Consider the following 16,303-nt stretch of genomic DNA (forward strand, 5'->3'; position numbering starts at 1 on the left):
TGGGAGGATTACTTGCCTTTGGCAGAGTTTGCATACAACAATAGTTATCAGTCAAGTATTCGAATGGCACCTTATGAAGCACTGTATGGGCGAAGGTGTCGAACACCTAGTTGTTGGGTGGCGGGGAGCGACAAGTTCTTGGACTGAGTTGGTGGCGAATCGAGGATAAGGTCAAGTTAATTAGAGATCAGTTAAAGGAAGCGTCTGATAGACAAAAGTCGTATGCAGATCTGAAGCATAAGGAGATTGAATACTCAGTGGGCGATATGGTCTTCTTGAAGGTTTCACCTTGGAAGAAGATACTAAGGTTTGGCAAGAAGGGCAAGTTGAGTCCGCGGTTCATTGGGCCTTATCGGGTTTTGAAGCGAGTAGGCCCAGTGGCTTATCAGTTGGAATTGCCTCCAGAGCTAGACAGGATTCACGATGTTTTTCACATCTCCATGTTAAGGCGATATTGTTCTGACCCTACTCATGTCGTGCCGGTTGCAGAAATTGAGGTGCGAACTGATTTGACCTTTGAGGAGGAGCCTGTACAAATATTGGATCAAGACGATAAGGTTCTGAGGAGTAAATCTGTACCATTAGTGAAAGTGCTTTGGCGTAACCATGGCAGAGAAGAAGCTACTTGGGAGCCAGAGGAGACAATGCAACAACAATACCCTCATCTGCCCGGATCAGGTAAATTTCGAGGACAAAATTTCTTTAGGGAGGGTAGAGTTGTAACGCCCCAAATTTCTGGGAATTCTGTAAAAGTTGTAAAATTTAAAATTCTGTGTTCTGTTTGTTATGTGTAGGATTAATTATGTTGGTGGGCCTCTAGAAGGCCCAAGCTTAGGATAAAACCAGTAGTTTTAATTAATTTTAAATTTGTAGGGAAAGGGTTACGATAAATTGGGCTTTTTAGGAATTATTTGTGAAAAATGGATCACAAGGAAGCAAGTGGTAAGTGGCATGTGGCGCCCTTTGGGAAGGATGTTAGTGGCATGTGGAAGCTTGGGGAGGACCCAGGTTCAAGTCACAATGACAGCAAATTAAGTGATTAATTTTTATGTACAGGAAAGGGAAGTAATGGAACTGAAATAAAAGTCTGTCAGGAAGAGTTTAAGAGGGTAAAGGGATTGAATAAGGATAGAGATAAGGGAGGAAATCTAGGAGCTGATTGGGGTGAGCTGTGTTGGCCGAATTTTGGACTCTTGAGGAGCAAGAGGTGGCCGGCCAAGGGTTTCTTTAGGGGGTAAATTCGGCTAGGTTAAAGTGCCAGTATAAATTCGGCAATAGGGAGGGAGTTGTGCCGTTTGCTACTTTTCTCACCTTCTCCCTTTAGCCATTTTTGCTTTCTTCTTATTCTCTTTCTCCATAGCCGAACCTTTCAAACCTCTTGTCCATCTCCACCCTACTCTACATCACTTTCCTCCATTAATTTTCTTAGACTAATGCCGAACCTCAAATCTCAAAATCCCGCAAGCTATATTCTTGTGCCATTTTTCCAAAGCCATATTCTTCAATATGATTTCCTTTTTGACCAACATTCCCCTCCTCTAAACCCCTAGCATCTGTCGACAACATTACCCAGGGTTATAGCCTCAAATCATTATTTTCTATATCACCTAGAAAAGCCGAAACTACTATAGAGTTAGGGACTTGTAGCCGAAACATCAAAGCTTCTGGATTCAAGTTTTACCGTCGTTTAAAGGTTGAATCTGCACTAGATCTACGTGGAAAGTAGGAATGAATAAGTGGTAAGTGCTCATCACTCCAAATCTAATCTTATTTTTCAAGTTAGGAAAAAGCAGAAGTCCCTAAAATCTAGGGAGGCTATCGATTTGGGCATAGGGCATAAAGGGTCTTTAACCGATGATTTATTTTGATGGTTAGTGTCTTCTCAAGAGTTGGATCGAAGGCTTGGATCTTTGGAGCGATCAGACTTGGATCTAGCTATCGGATTTCGGCAAGAAGGTAAAGTTTTAAAGGCTTTTAGGGACAGAGTCGAATATGGGTAAGTAAGTATGGGGATTAGTGTTGTGTTTTGCAATCTAAGAATTGTAGAAACGTAATTGTAGGAAGTTCGTGCGTGGATCTTGTCAGCAAGTCGTCACAAATCAGGTGTGTAACTGACACCCTCTCATAGGCTAGATCGGTAAAAGTCGAAAAGCCGAAATGCCAAAAAGCCAGTATTTTGGGCACTTGCGAGTGTGCGAATGCTCGTAAGACGTATGGGTAATTATTACTGGTAATCGAAAGTGATAAAAGCGCGAAGACGCGGATTTCGATGCGTTTTGATATTTTGGGCTTAATGGGCCAAAAGCGGGTTAATGGGCCATGGGCCCAATTCGTAAGAACACTCGGTAAGTGTTTACGGCTAAGCGTAATGGCTACGATATGCATGAAAACATTAGAAATAGTTAGATGTACTAGAATACCCCTATGTATGCAAAATTACCATTATACCCCTATGTATGCAAAATAACCTCTATACCCCTAGGGTTAATTTTGTCTCGAAAAGCATGATGAATTAAATCGTATGATGTATGCCATGAATGTATATCATTGCATGGGGACATGGGTTATATTATGGAGGAAGTGTCACGGTGGCTATGCCACAAATTATCTGATACGGTGGCCCCGCCATAAATTATCTGATACGGTGGTATGCCGCCACAAAATATCTGTATCTGGTGACTCTGTCACATTTTTTGTATCTGGCAGTCATGCTACATATTTCTGTGGCGTGCAGCGGTTGGGTGGGTCGAGTAGTCTCCCCACATGGTGAAAGGATGGTGCGGGGTGTATGTGGTTGGATATGGTTGGGTTTACGCATAAGCATGATATATCTGCTTGCAGTGCATTACGGGCCTATGGGCTTTATTCGAAATGCATTGCAGGCTAAGGCCAACTTATTACATCTCGTGGTTTGAACCGATTTAGGCTATGGTTGGGTTGAATTACACCTTGAGTTTCCCAAAACTCACCCCTTATTTTCATCCTCGCAGGTAATCCTCAACCATAGTGGGCTTGGAGCTGTGAGGGATTCGGACTGGCCACATGTTTCTACGAACCTGGTTTCTTTTTGGTGAACTGGACGTCCTTTTAATTTCATTTATGTTTTGGGTTTTAAGTGTAATAAGGCCGCTTAATTATTTTTATGGTTTTGTTTTACTTTTATTATTTTATTTTATTATGATGAAAAAACTATGATAACTAAGGAAAATGGGTTAGCTTTAGGACGCGTTTCCAAAAACATTAAGTGATTTCAAAATAACTCGATTACAAGTAAGACTTTCGCTAAGCAAACATTTTCAAACTTAATCACGTTATTAAGATGGACTTAACCAAATGATTTTCTCACAATTACATGAGATGTTAGAGTGTGGCAATGGCGGTGTGCATGTCTAGGACTGGATCCGAAGGGAGCTTGGTACTTAAGCAGTCCGACAGACTCACCTCCTTTTTTTCTGGTTTCCTACCTGGTGCACAGCTCCCATTCACTTTAACCTATATTAAAAGTATCTTTTACATCACCAATAAGGTTTTCCAAACTAAGTAATACGGAATGTTTTGTACGCATCAATGTGGCGCACTGGATCCGGTCATAACGTCTAGGCCGGGTTTGGGGTGTTACACTAACTATTATCGCGATGTAGGAAAGTGTACCTATCGAACAGTAGTATAGTTTTAGCAAGACCGGATTGTCGAACCCAAAGGAACTAAAAGTACTAGTAATGACTTTCTTTTTATTATCTGGCCTAAGAATAAAGAGGTTTTGTTCTAACTAACTAATTATCTAAACTAAGAACTCACAGAAAGTAGAATTGGGGAATTGCTTTTAGGAAAATCGATTGAATTAAGACAATACCTAAGGAAAAATCCACCTAAACTGTACTTGTTATTCTGGCTCCGAATCGGACGATAGATTCATTTAACTTGTTCCATAGAGATCCCTAAGTTATGTTATTATCCCTATTCAAGACTAATAACATCTAATCCCTAGGTTGAATAATTGAGACCTTTCTCTAATTAACACCCTAGGGTTGCATTAACTCGATCTATGGATCCCCTTACTAGGTTTCACCCTAATCCGGGAAAATCTTGTCACCCTATGTCTAGGCGCGCAAACAGCTCCGCTTAATTATGACAAATGTACTCTTAGACAGGGTCTATTCCTCCTCTAAATAAGATTTTATCTTGAATCAATATCCTGGGATATCAAAACAAGAATTAAGAACACATAATTAAAAGCAAGTTAAATATTTATCATACAATTCAGAAAATAATAACAAGATTCGTCTTAGGTTTCATTCCCCTTAGGTATTTAGGGGTTTTAGTTTATAACTAAATAAGAAAACATCTAAGAATAATAAAGAATACAAAGCATAAAGAAAACCCAAAACTCTTGAAGGGGAAATTAAGGAGAGATCTTCAGTCTTGATGATGAATCTGGCTTCTAAGATGGATCAATCGGCTTCCTTTGAGTAATTTCTTACTCTCTCCCTGTGTGCCTCTTTACTTTCCTCCTCTAGGGTGTATTTATAGGCTTTAGAGTGCCTAGAAACCCTCAAAATTGGCCTTTTCCGAATTGGACTCAACTTGGGCACAGCAGGGACACGCCCGTGTGAGTCGTGTTTCAAATCTGCCAAATTGACACAGACTGTGGTCTACCTGTGTGAGGACGTCCAGGCCGTGTTGATTTCGTACTTTGGCCCATTTTATCCATTTTTGGCTCGTTTCTCGTTCCTTTTGCTCTCTTATGCTCTCCTAAGTATAAAACATGAAATTAAAGCATTAGGAGCATCGAATTCACCAATTCTAAGGGAAAATCATCCAATAAATGCATTAATCATGGGGTAAAAATATGTATGAATTATAGTTTATCAAATACCCCCACACTTAAGCATTTGCTTACCCTCAAGCAAAATTCTCAACTCATAATCAAAATAAATTCTTCTCAATTTATAATTTCTATCGATAATATCTCAAAATAATCCATAGGTAATCTTACATTGAGAATTCACCTAAAAGAACATAAAAGTTTCAAACATTCCAAGTTGAGTATTTAATCATGCAAACATAGGTGTCTCCCCTTATTTAAGTATTTACCTTTGATTCAAAATATCACAGAGTTTCACATCCTCACTAAAGATTCACTCAAATCACTCGAAGTGTTTAAGGACAATAAATGAAGCACTCAATAGTCAATAATAAAAAATTTTTACCATAGGCTTGCATGAAAATCAAATCTCCACCACTATTAATTGAGATGAAACATCAATCAAAAGGTCTTTAGAGGGTTGTAACGAGGCTTGGTTTGGGGTGTGGTCTCAAGCTGAAAGAAAAGGTTAGAATCGAGATTGAATTGAAAAATTGCCTAACTAGAGAAATAGCTGGTCATCAATTGTGTACAGCAGAGCTTTTCTCAGAATATGGAATTTAACTTCTTTAGCTCAAAGATTACTACTACTATTATGTATACATGTTTTTTTTTAAGAACAAGTTAAATAACATAGACTAACTACTAAGAACAAGACATAGCTGAGCGACTATTTTAATTCAAATCTCGACAAAAATAGGGATCAAATTTAATTTAGGGGATTTCAACAATAATGGGTTAAGGGTTAATATTAAGGGTAATACAAAAACAAAAATGGGTTGCCAGGCTTAAAGGGGTTCACTAGGGGTTAATTTTGGAGGTTGGCTTTTCATGGCATGATTAGGTTAGTCCTAAGTGCCTTAATCATTTTGACATATCAAATAAAATGGCGTGGTCTTGACATGCATAATCAAGCAAATTCTAGAATAACAGTTTAATACTGACGCACTCAAAGCAATAATAAAAGTGAGCATGAAAGAATTAATAGATGCTCAAAAGGCTTAAAAATCTCAAAAAAATTATGGCTTTTTGATGTTTTGAACTTGTGAATTCCAACTCAAAGTAATACCTAAACTTTGGGGAAACAACCTAAGGTTTTAAATTCTTAAAAATCAACTTATCATGCTTGATTGTATAATGTCTTAAATTTTAAAAAATCAATGCATAAATGCCTATGTTTTAATTCAAGATATATCAATCAAAATCCTAAATCAATCAAAATTTATCCTAAATATGATATGAGAGCTTTGCAAGAGAACAAGGCAGTCATTCAAGGATTTTTCTGATAATGAAATAAATACCCCCCACACCTAAAATGTACATTGCCCTCAATGTACAAAGATAGATAGGAAAAAATAATTTTGTAATCATAAGATGGGGGAGAAGTGAAACTTCTTGTATGATGAATTCCTCGAACTGGAGTTTTGGAGAGTAATCGGTGCGAGAGTGGAGGAGGATACTTCGGCGGTGGTAGAGGTTCATTAGTCCATAAGTCCTATGCCAAAAGAATATTATATCTAGTGGTAGCTATGGTCGTGGGTGATCAGGACATGACAGTTATGGAGAACCTTCCCCAGTGGAGTTTTTAGTTCCTATACGCTGATGAGCTTAGGAGCTCTATATAACTGTGATAAAATAAGGAACTTTTTTAGGGGATATTAAGAAGAATAACTACTCTTAAAGAAATAACCGAAATTGATGATTAAAAAAATAAAATTCTAAAGTCTAATAAAAATTAAAAAGTAGTTTTAATAAAAATTAAAAACATAAAATAATAAATAAATATTTTTAAGCATCTTCATCGCTGGATGGTTCGCGAGGTGGGACTGGCGATGAGATGTGGAGGTCCTGACAAATCTGCTGTAAAGTAGCATCAATGTTGTCAAATCTTTTAAAACACTGCTGCTCGAATTGAGTGAAGCGCTCAGAGATGTCGGCATATGAAGCTGCCGCATGAACTTGACGAAAGGGTGGTGGTGGCTGAGTCGGTGGGTCCTCATGTTGTGAAGGGACATCATCAGGAATGTCCTCGTAGGCCTCCTCCTTGGCAGATTGGGCGAGACGATATTAAGGAGGGTAGGTTCTTCGGCGCTTTTCGATCATCCTCATGCTAAGCATGCTCGAGATGCCTTGTGGAGACATCTGGCCAATGAGGGTTAAGGATGATTCTTAGGCTGCGGTACTGAGGAGCCCGAAGTGTTGAGCCAACCGAGTAACGTAGGGGCCAATAGAGATGACTCCCTTCCTATGTCGCTCCGTCTGGTGCTAAATCGCGAGGGCGATGAAATAGGAAAGGTCAATGATGTGCCCGTGCGACATACACCATAAAAAGTAGGCGTCGTGAGTGTTGACGATGCCAGTGTTGTCTTACCTTTCTGTAATCGTGTGAGCTAAAATGGCGTGTAGGTACCTCAGAGATGGAGGGAGAGCCGATGCCTTGGAGTGGCTAGGATTGTAGGTGGCCCCACCTGGTACTAGTGCGTCCCAGCACCGTGAAGGAGAACGATGGATGTGTAAGTTGAGAGCATGTAAGTCATTCTCCTCCATGAATTCCTCCGTATATAAACCCAGCACCATACCAAATTCTGAGACGCTGAGCTGGCGGACTAATCTGCCTAGGCAAAATTGGACCGTGCCGGAATCATCGTAGTTTATCATCACGGTCTGAAGATGAAATGTGGAGCATAATTCCATGGTAAGCTTGAGATATGTCGACTCGATGATCCCAAAGAAAAGCTCCCAAGGGTCGGTTGTTAAGAGGGCCCGAATCACTTCAGCCAACTGAACTTGATCTACCGCAGCCAAGTCGATGCAGTGGCCCGCAATTAAAGGTCGGCCTTGGAGTATTTGGAATAGTTCTTCTTGGGGCCCGATGGGGAACCTCAGGAAAGGGTGACGAACTTCCGCAGTAGGACCAGAGGAAGATGACACTCCCTTCCTTTTCTTTGAAGTAGGGACAATGACCTTTTTACCACGTGAAGATGACATGGTACCTGCAAATAGAATCATTAAGTCGTCTTGATAAGTGATCAAAGTAAAACGAATACAAATTTTAAATAAAAATCATAATTTCATCCACAACTGTCAACACTTAACAATTTTAATTAAACTAATCCATACTTTTGTGGCATTACATAATAGTAGCATGAATAACTTAAAAAAAATTGCAAAGAATATTGTACACAAAAATGTCAACACAAAAGGCATGAGAAATCATGAATATTTACATAAACCTAGTCAAATGGAGTGGAGAAATCACGTAATGAGTAAGAATTTTAACATGAGAAATATAATAACTATTCTAGATATAACATTTGTATGATAAAAATAAGAAAGGAACTTGAAAAATTTCATATTATTATGATAAATAGCCTAGAAATCAATAAGAATAAACGAGAAAAGAGTGAACAAACACTAGAAAGAGGAGAATGGGCATAAAAAATGGAGTTGGAGACGGCATACGGGCGTGGCAGGGAGGCCGTGTGGAATTGCAGCGGCTAAGGTTAGGGTTTTTGAGTGGGGAAGACAATGAATAGTGTAGGGTATTTATAGATTTTGGGGCACACGGTCAGGTAACACGCCCGTGTTCCCCAATTTCAGCCCGTGTGATTTGTGAATTTTGAATTTGGACGCGTCTGGGTGTTCCTTGGGCGTGTAGGTGTACAGGGTCGTGTCTGGCATTGTTCGCTTCTTCCACGCCCGTATATGAAGACCCACGCCTATGTCAATCTAGCAGGTTCAACCATGGGTGCTAGACACGGGCGTGGTGTTGTTTTGGAAGGTTCGACCAAGGCCATGTCACATGGCTGTGTCGTTTTATCGTAGTCGGTGTTTGAGGAAATCTTTGCCCTGTTTTCACATGGCCCTAAGCACGCCTATGTGCTTGGCCGTGTCTCTGTGGAAAACCTGTATTCAAGAGCTCCATTAGTAAGTTAAGTGTTGAAGACTAAATTTTAAAGAAGTTAATACAGTTAGTGCTCAGGTTGCCTCCTAAGAAGTGCTTATCTATAGTCTAAGTCGACTTACCTCTCCGTTTAATGATCATAGTGGTTTGAGGAGTTTAGATATACTCCTCATTCCTGCTATCATTCTCATCAAAATAAGGTTTTAAACGAGTGTTGTTTACCTTAAAAGTGTCGAACTTAGGATGACTCACCTCGACTGTATCGAATGGGAAAATACTGAGTACCGTAAGAGGGATTTCTTCATCCGGTGTGGTAGTGACAATGTGAGGATATGCGGCATCTAATATGACTTTATCTCCAACCTTAAGTTGATGTGGGAAGGTGTTGAGCTCATTCTGGCATAGTTTTGGTTTATCATGTGTTTTCGGTTTATGCGTCCGCCATTCATCTAGTTCCTCGATTTGTAGCCTTCGATCTTCATGAATAGGTCCTCTGCTACTGCTTGAGAATGACTCATGTGCTTCCTTCAGACTCATTTCCTGTAAAGTAGGTTGTACTAGATTGTCTTTTTTAGTAGAATGGTTTAGACGATCACCTTCAATTTCCGATGTGTTGCCAGAATTACGAGCTTAAAGGGTGATTGTTTCGTCTCCCACACAGAGTCTGAGTTCACCTGTGCCAACATCAATAATTGTTTTAGTAGTTGCTAAAAAGGCCTTTCCTAGAATTAAAGGAGTGTTGCTATCCTCCTCTATGTCGAGAACAATAAAGTCAACGGGAAATATAAATTTATCGATTTTAACTAGCACATCTTCAATAATACCCCTATGGAATCTTATAGTTTTATTTGCTAATTGAATGCTCATCCTAGTCTGTTTGGATTTCCCAAGGCCTAATTGTTTAAACATTTTGTAGGGCATGACGTTAATACTAGCCTCTAAATTAGCTAATACATTATTAACATCTAAACTACTAATTAAGCAAGGAATCGTAAAACTCCCTGGATTTTTAAGTTTGTTGGGTAGTTTATTTTGGAGAATAACTAAGCAAACTGCATTTAGCTCCACATGCGATGCCTCGTCCAATTTCCGCTTATTTGCTAAAAGCTCCTTTAAAAGTTTCATTGCATTTGGCATCTGTGATAGAGCTTTAATAAACGGTAAGTTAATGTGTAATTTTTTTAAGAGTTTAAAGAATTTACCAAATTGTTCATCTGAGCGGTCTTTCCTTGTTACATTGGTGTATGGCACACGAGGTTTATATTCGACATTCACTGATTTGTTTTTATTATGACCTACCTCGCCTTGGCCTCTGCTTACTATAGTTTCTTGTCTCGGTTCTGGCTCAAGCTCAACGACTCCTTCGTTATCTTAAATATTAATTGTGCTAAGCTGTTCCCTTGGGTTGGGTTCAGTATTACTTGGCAAGCTACCTCGTGGTAATTCGGAGATTAGTTTGGAAAGCTAGCCTATTTGAGTTTCGAGGCCTTGGATCGACGCTTGTTGATTTTTAAGTGCTGTCTCAGTGTTCTGGAAACGGGTTTCTGACACCGAGATAAACTTTGTGAGCATCTCTTCAAGGTTCAGTTTCTTTTCTTGTTGGTAGGGTGGCTGTTGGTAGCCTGGAGGTGGTCTCTGATTTCCTTGGCCTCTCCATGGGAAATTTGGGTGGTTCCTCCAACCTGCATTGTAAGTGTTACTATATGGGTTGTTTTGAGATCGAGAATTATTACCCATGTAATTTAATTGCTCGTTATCCATGTTGTGGCCATAAGGTTGGTATTCCGAATTGCTTGATCCACCTCCACTTGCTCCGCACTGCATTATTGGATGAACTTGTGAAGAACTAAGAAAACCATCAATTTTCGTATTCAAAAGTTCTACCTGATTAGAGAGGATGGTGACCGAATTGACGTTATAAACACTGGCTGCTTTCGTTGGTTTTGTCCTCATGACTTGCCACTGATAGTTATTCAGTGACATCTCCTTTATAAACTCATAAACATCTTCGGGTGTTTTATTGTTGATGGTTCCGCCAACAGCAGCGTCAACCATTTGCCGAGTCGAAGGATTTAGGTCATTATGGAACGTTTGAACCTGAAGCCAAAGCGGTAACCCTTTATGAGGGCACCTTCTCAGTAAGTCCTTGTATCTCTCCCATGCATCATAAAGAGTTTCTAAGTCCATCTGCACAATCGAAGAGATATCATTACGTAATTTGACCGTTTTAGCCGGTGAGAAATATTTTAATAGAAATTTTTTGATTATTTGTTCCAAAGTAGTGATTGACCCTCGTGGTAATGAGTTTAGCCATTGTTTAGCTTTGCTCCTCAATGAAAAAGTGAATAACCGAAGATGAATGGCATCATTAGAAACACCATTAATTTTAAATGTATCGCATAGTTCCAAAAAGTTTGCTAAGTGAGCATTGGGATCCTTATCCTGCAAACGATCAAACTGAACAAATTGTTGTATCATTTGAATAGTGCTAGGTTTTAGTTCAAAAGTATTTGCAGCTACAGTAGGTCTAACTATGCTTGATTCAATTCCTTTTAAAGAAGGTTTAGCATAATCATACATAGTGCGTGGAGCAGGATTTTGATTAACTACAATTGTAAGAGGTAGCTGATTGTCTTGGTTTTCAGCCATCTCTATGGTTGGGGGTTGAGTACCGTCCTCTTGCTCATTCTCTGTGTATCTTAGGCTTTGACTTATTTCTCTTTGGTTTTTGCAAACTATGCAATTGATTTCTTTGTCAAAAAGTAGTGGTCCTAACGGGTTTCTTATAGTCATAAACTATAAAAACCTGCCAAGAAAAAGAAAAAGTAAATTAATAAATAATAAAAAAATTAAATTAAATTAAATTGCAAAAAAAATAAATGGCTAAAGTAATAAAAATTGAGCGTTCCTAATATATTAGTTCCCCGGTAATGGTGCCAAAAACTTGATCGCGTGATTTCATTATAGGTTTTAAATATTTATAATTAATCATTCTTCAAACTAACTATTATCGCGATGTAGGCAAGTGTACCTACTGAACAGTAGTATTGTTTTAGCAAGACCGGATTGTCGAACCCAAAGGAACTAAAAGTACTAGTAATGACTGTCTTTTTATTATCTAGCCTAAGAATAAAGAGGTTTTGTTTTAACTAACTAATTATCTAAACTAAGAACTCACCGAAAGTAGAATTGGGGAATTGCTTTTGGGAAAGTCGATTGAATTAAGACAATACCTAAGGAAAAATCCACCTAGACTGTACTTGTTATTCTGGCTCCGAATCGGACGATCTATTCATTTAACTTGTTCCGTTGAGATCCCTAAGTTATGTTATTATCCCTATTCAAGACTAATAACGTCTAATCCCTAGGTTGAATAATTGAGACCTTTCTCTAATTAGCACCCTAGGGTTGCATTAACTCGATCTATGGATCCCCTTATTAGGTTTCACCCTAATCCGGCAAAATCTTGTCACCCTATGTCTAGGCGCACAAACAACTCCGTTTAATTATGACAAATGTATTCTTAGACAGGGTCTATTCCTCCTCTGAATAAGAGCTTATCTTGAATCAGTATCCTGTGATATCAAACAAGAATGAAGAACAAATAATTAAGAACAAGTTAAATATTTATCATACAATTCAGAAAATAATAACAAGATTCGTCTTAGGTTTCATTCCCCTTAGGTATTTAGTGGTTTTAGTTCATAGCTAAATAAGAAAACATATGAGAATAATAAAGAATGCAAAACATAAAGAAAACTCAAAACTCCTAAAGGGAAAATTGAGGAGAGATCTTCAGTCTTGATGATGAATCTAGCTTCTGAGATGGATCAATCGGCTTCCTTTGAGTAATTTCTTACTCCCTCCCTGTGTGCCAATTTACTTTCCTCCTCTAGGGTGTATTTATAGGCTTTAGAATGCCTAGAAACCCTCAAAATTGGCCTTTTCCGAATTGGACTTAACTTGGGCTCGGCAAGGACACGCTTGTGTGACATGCCCGTGTGAGTCATGCTTTGAATCTGCCAAATTGACACGGCCGTGTGGTCTGCCCGTGTGAGGAGGTCCAGGTCGTGTTGATTTTGTACTTTGGCCCATTTTTTTCTGTTTTTGGCCCGTTTCTCGTTCCTTTCACTCTTTTATGCTCTCTTAAGTATAAAACATGAAATTAAAGCATTTGGAGCATCGAATTCACCAATTCTAAGGGAAAATCATCCAATAAATCTGTTAATCATGGGGTAAAAATATGTGTAAATTATCGTTTATCAATCACACGCCCGTGCCAATTTAATAGCCTTAACCACGGTCTTTAGTAATCGCACACGGGCGTGTCCCTGCCGAACCCAAGTTTAGACGAATTCAGAAAATGCCAATTTTTAAGGCTCTTAGGCATTCTAAAGCCTATTTAAACCCTTGAGGAGGCACTTAGGAAAGGGGATGCAAAGTAGGAAGCAAGGAATTACTCAAGGAAAGCCGATTGATCCATCTCAAGAGCTGGATTCATCATCAAGATTGATGATCTCCCTTTCAAGTTCCTTCAGCAGTTTTGGGTTTTCTTATGTTTTGTTATCTTTATGCTTTTGAGATGTTTTCTTTCATAAGTATGAACTAAACCCCTAAATACCTAAGGGGAATGAAACCTAAGACAAATCTTGTTATTATTATCTGAATTGTATGATAAATATTTGACTTGTTCTTAATTATATGTTCTTAATTCTTGTTTTGATATTCCAGGATATTGATTCAAGTTAAGCTCTTATTCAGAGGAGGAATAGACCCTATCTAAGAGTAAATTTGTCATTATTAAGCAGAGTTGATTGCGCGCTTAGAGATAGGGTGACAAGATTTTGTCGATTTAGGGTGAAACCTAACAAAGGTATCCATAGATCGAGTTAATGCAATTCTAGGGTGTTAATTAGAAAGAGATTCCAATTATTCTACCTAGGGTTAGACGTTATTAGTCTCGAGAGAGATAATAATATAACTTAGGGATTTCTACGGATCAAGTCAAATGAATAAATCATCCGATTCAGAGTTAAATAATAAGTGAAGTCTAGGTGGATTTGTCCTTAGGTATTGTCTCAATCAATCGAATTTTCCCAAAAGTATTTTCCCAAGTTTTTCTTTCTATGCATTCTTAGTTAGTAATTAGTTTAGACAACCAAATCTCTTAAATTTTAGGCTAGATAATAAAAAGGAAGTAAATACTAGTACTCGTAGTTCCTTTGGGTTCGACAATCCGGCCTTGCTGAACTATCACGCATCAAGTTTTTGGTGCGTTTGTTGGGGAACTAGGATATTAGGAAAACTCAATTTTTATTACTTTTATTACAATTTAAATTTTTATTTTTCTTTTCTAATTTTTCTCTTATTTACTTTTGACAGGTTTTTCTAGTTTATGACCAGAAGAAACTCGTCAGGACCACTACTTTTTGACAGTGAGATCGACCACACAGTTCGCAGATATCGAGGAGAAATAAGGGGAAGCCTAAGATACACAGAGGACGAGCAAGAGGGTGATACTTCAACCACAACCGAGGAGATGGCTGAAAACCAAGAAACTCCACTACGACCTGCGATTGTTGTTAATCAGAATCCTACTCCGCGCACTATGTATAATTATGCTAAACCTTATTTAACAGGAACCGAATCGAGCATAGTTAGACCGGTTGTAACCGCAAATACTTTTGAATTGAAACCTAACACAATTCAAATGATACAACAGTATGTTCAGTTTGATGATTTGCAAGACGAAGATCCCAACGCTCTCTTGGAAAACGTTTTGGAACTATGTGATACATTTAAAATTAATGGCATTTCTGATGACACCATTTGTCTTCGATTATTCCCTTTTTCATTTACAAACAAAGCTAAACAGTGATTGAACTCGTTGCCACGAGGGTCATTCACTACTTGGGAACAAATGACCGGAAAGTTTCTATTAAAATATTTTCCGCCGGCAAAAATGGCTAAATTACGTAACGATATTTCTTCCTTTGTGCAGATGGATTTAGAAACACTCTACGATGCATGGGAGAGATACAAGAACCTCTTGAGAAGATGCCCTCACCATGGGTTACCACTTTGGCTATAGGTTCAAGCCTTTCATAATGGTTGGAATCCTTCGACTCGACAAATGGTTGACGTAGCTACTGGCGGAACCATCAATAATACGACACTTGAAGATGCTTATGAATTTATAGAGGAGATGTCACTGAATAACTATCAGTGGCAAGTCATGAGGACAAAGGCAACAAAAACAGTCGGCGTTTATAACGTCGATACAGTCACCATGCTCTCTAATCAGATAGAACTCTTGAATAAGAAAATTGACGGTTTCCTTAGTTCTTCACAGGTTCACCCAGTAATGCAATGCGAAGCAAGTGAAGGTGGATCAAGCAGTTTAGAATACCTACCTTCTGGCCACAACATGAAGAATGAATAGTTAAATTACATGGGTAACAATCCTCGATCTCAAAACAATCCCTATAGCAATACTTACAATGAAGGTTGGAAAACCACCCTAATTTTTCATGGGGAGGCCAAGGGAATTAGAGACCACCACCTCTAGGCTTCCAACAACCACCTTACCAACAAGAGAAAAAACCAAACCTTGAGGAGAAGCTAAAAAAATTCATCTCAGTGTCAGAAACTCGTTTTCAGAATACCGAGACTGCACTCAAAAATCAAAAAGCATCGATCCAGGGGCTTGAAACTCAGATTGGACAGCTTGCCAAGTTGATTTCCGAATGACCACAAGGTAGTCTGCCAAGCAACACTGAATCTAACCCAAGGGAGCAACTTAACGGGATTGCCATTCAAGATGAGGAAGGGCTAGTTGCAGAACCAAGACCAAAAACGGGGGTAAGCATAGGTAAGGATGAGGTCGGCCACAATGAGCCAAAGCTGGTGATTACAGAATATAAACCTACCGTGCCATACCCCAATGCGACAAGGAAAGACCGCTCAGACTAAGAATTTGGTAAATTCCTTAAACTTCAAAAGAAACTACATATTAACTTACCGTTTATTGAAGCCCTTTCGCAGATGCCAAACGAAGTCAAGTTTTTAAAGGAGCTTCTGGCAAATAAACGGAAGTTAGATGAAACATCGCATGTGGAGCTGAACGCGGTCTGCTCAGCCATTCTACAAAATAAGCTGCCTAACAAACAAAAAGATCCAGGGAGTTTTACAATTCCTTGTTTAATTGGCAGTCTAGATTTTAATGTTACGCCTTACAAATTATTTAAGCAACTAGGTCTAAGGAAACCCAAACAAACTAGGATGAGCATTCAATTAGCAGATAAAACTATCGAATTTCTTAGGAGTATTATTGAAGATGTACTCGTTAAAATCGACAAATTTATATTCCCAGTTGATTTCGTTGTTCTAGACATAGAGGAGGATAGCAACGTCCCCTTGATTTTAGGAAGGCCCTTTTTAGAAACTGCCAGAACAATTATTGACGTTGGCACAGGTGAACTCAAACTTCGTGTGGGACACGAAACAATCACCCTTCAAGACCATAATTCGAATAA

General features: G+C 38.8%; 2 non-coding genes across 2 annotated transcripts; one reads left to right on the plus strand and one right to left on the minus strand.

The window, feature by feature from the left end:
- The first annotated feature begins 10,881 nt into the window (after positions 1 to 10,881).
- LOC128286337 (small nucleolar RNA R71) lies at positions 10,882 to 10,988 on the plus strand. Its single transcript, XR_008276880.1, has one exon. It is a non-coding gene; the product is annotated as a small nucleolar RNA R71 (small nucleolar RNA).
- Positions 10,989 to 14,736: 3,748 nt separating this feature from the next.
- Positions 14,737 to 14,843, minus strand: LOC128286294 (small nucleolar RNA R71). Its single transcript, XR_008276837.1, has one exon. It is a non-coding gene; the product is annotated as a small nucleolar RNA R71 (small nucleolar RNA).
- Positions 14,844 to 16,303: the final 1,460 nt, after the last annotated feature.

The sequence above is a fragment of the Gossypium arboreum genome, chromosome 12 (genome assembly GCF_025698485.1).
Source record: "Gossypium arboreum isolate Shixiya-1 chromosome 12, ASM2569848v2, whole genome shotgun sequence".
NCBI classification, from domain to species: domain Eukaryota; kingdom Viridiplantae; phylum Streptophyta; class Magnoliopsida; order Malvales; family Malvaceae; genus Gossypium; species Gossypium arboreum.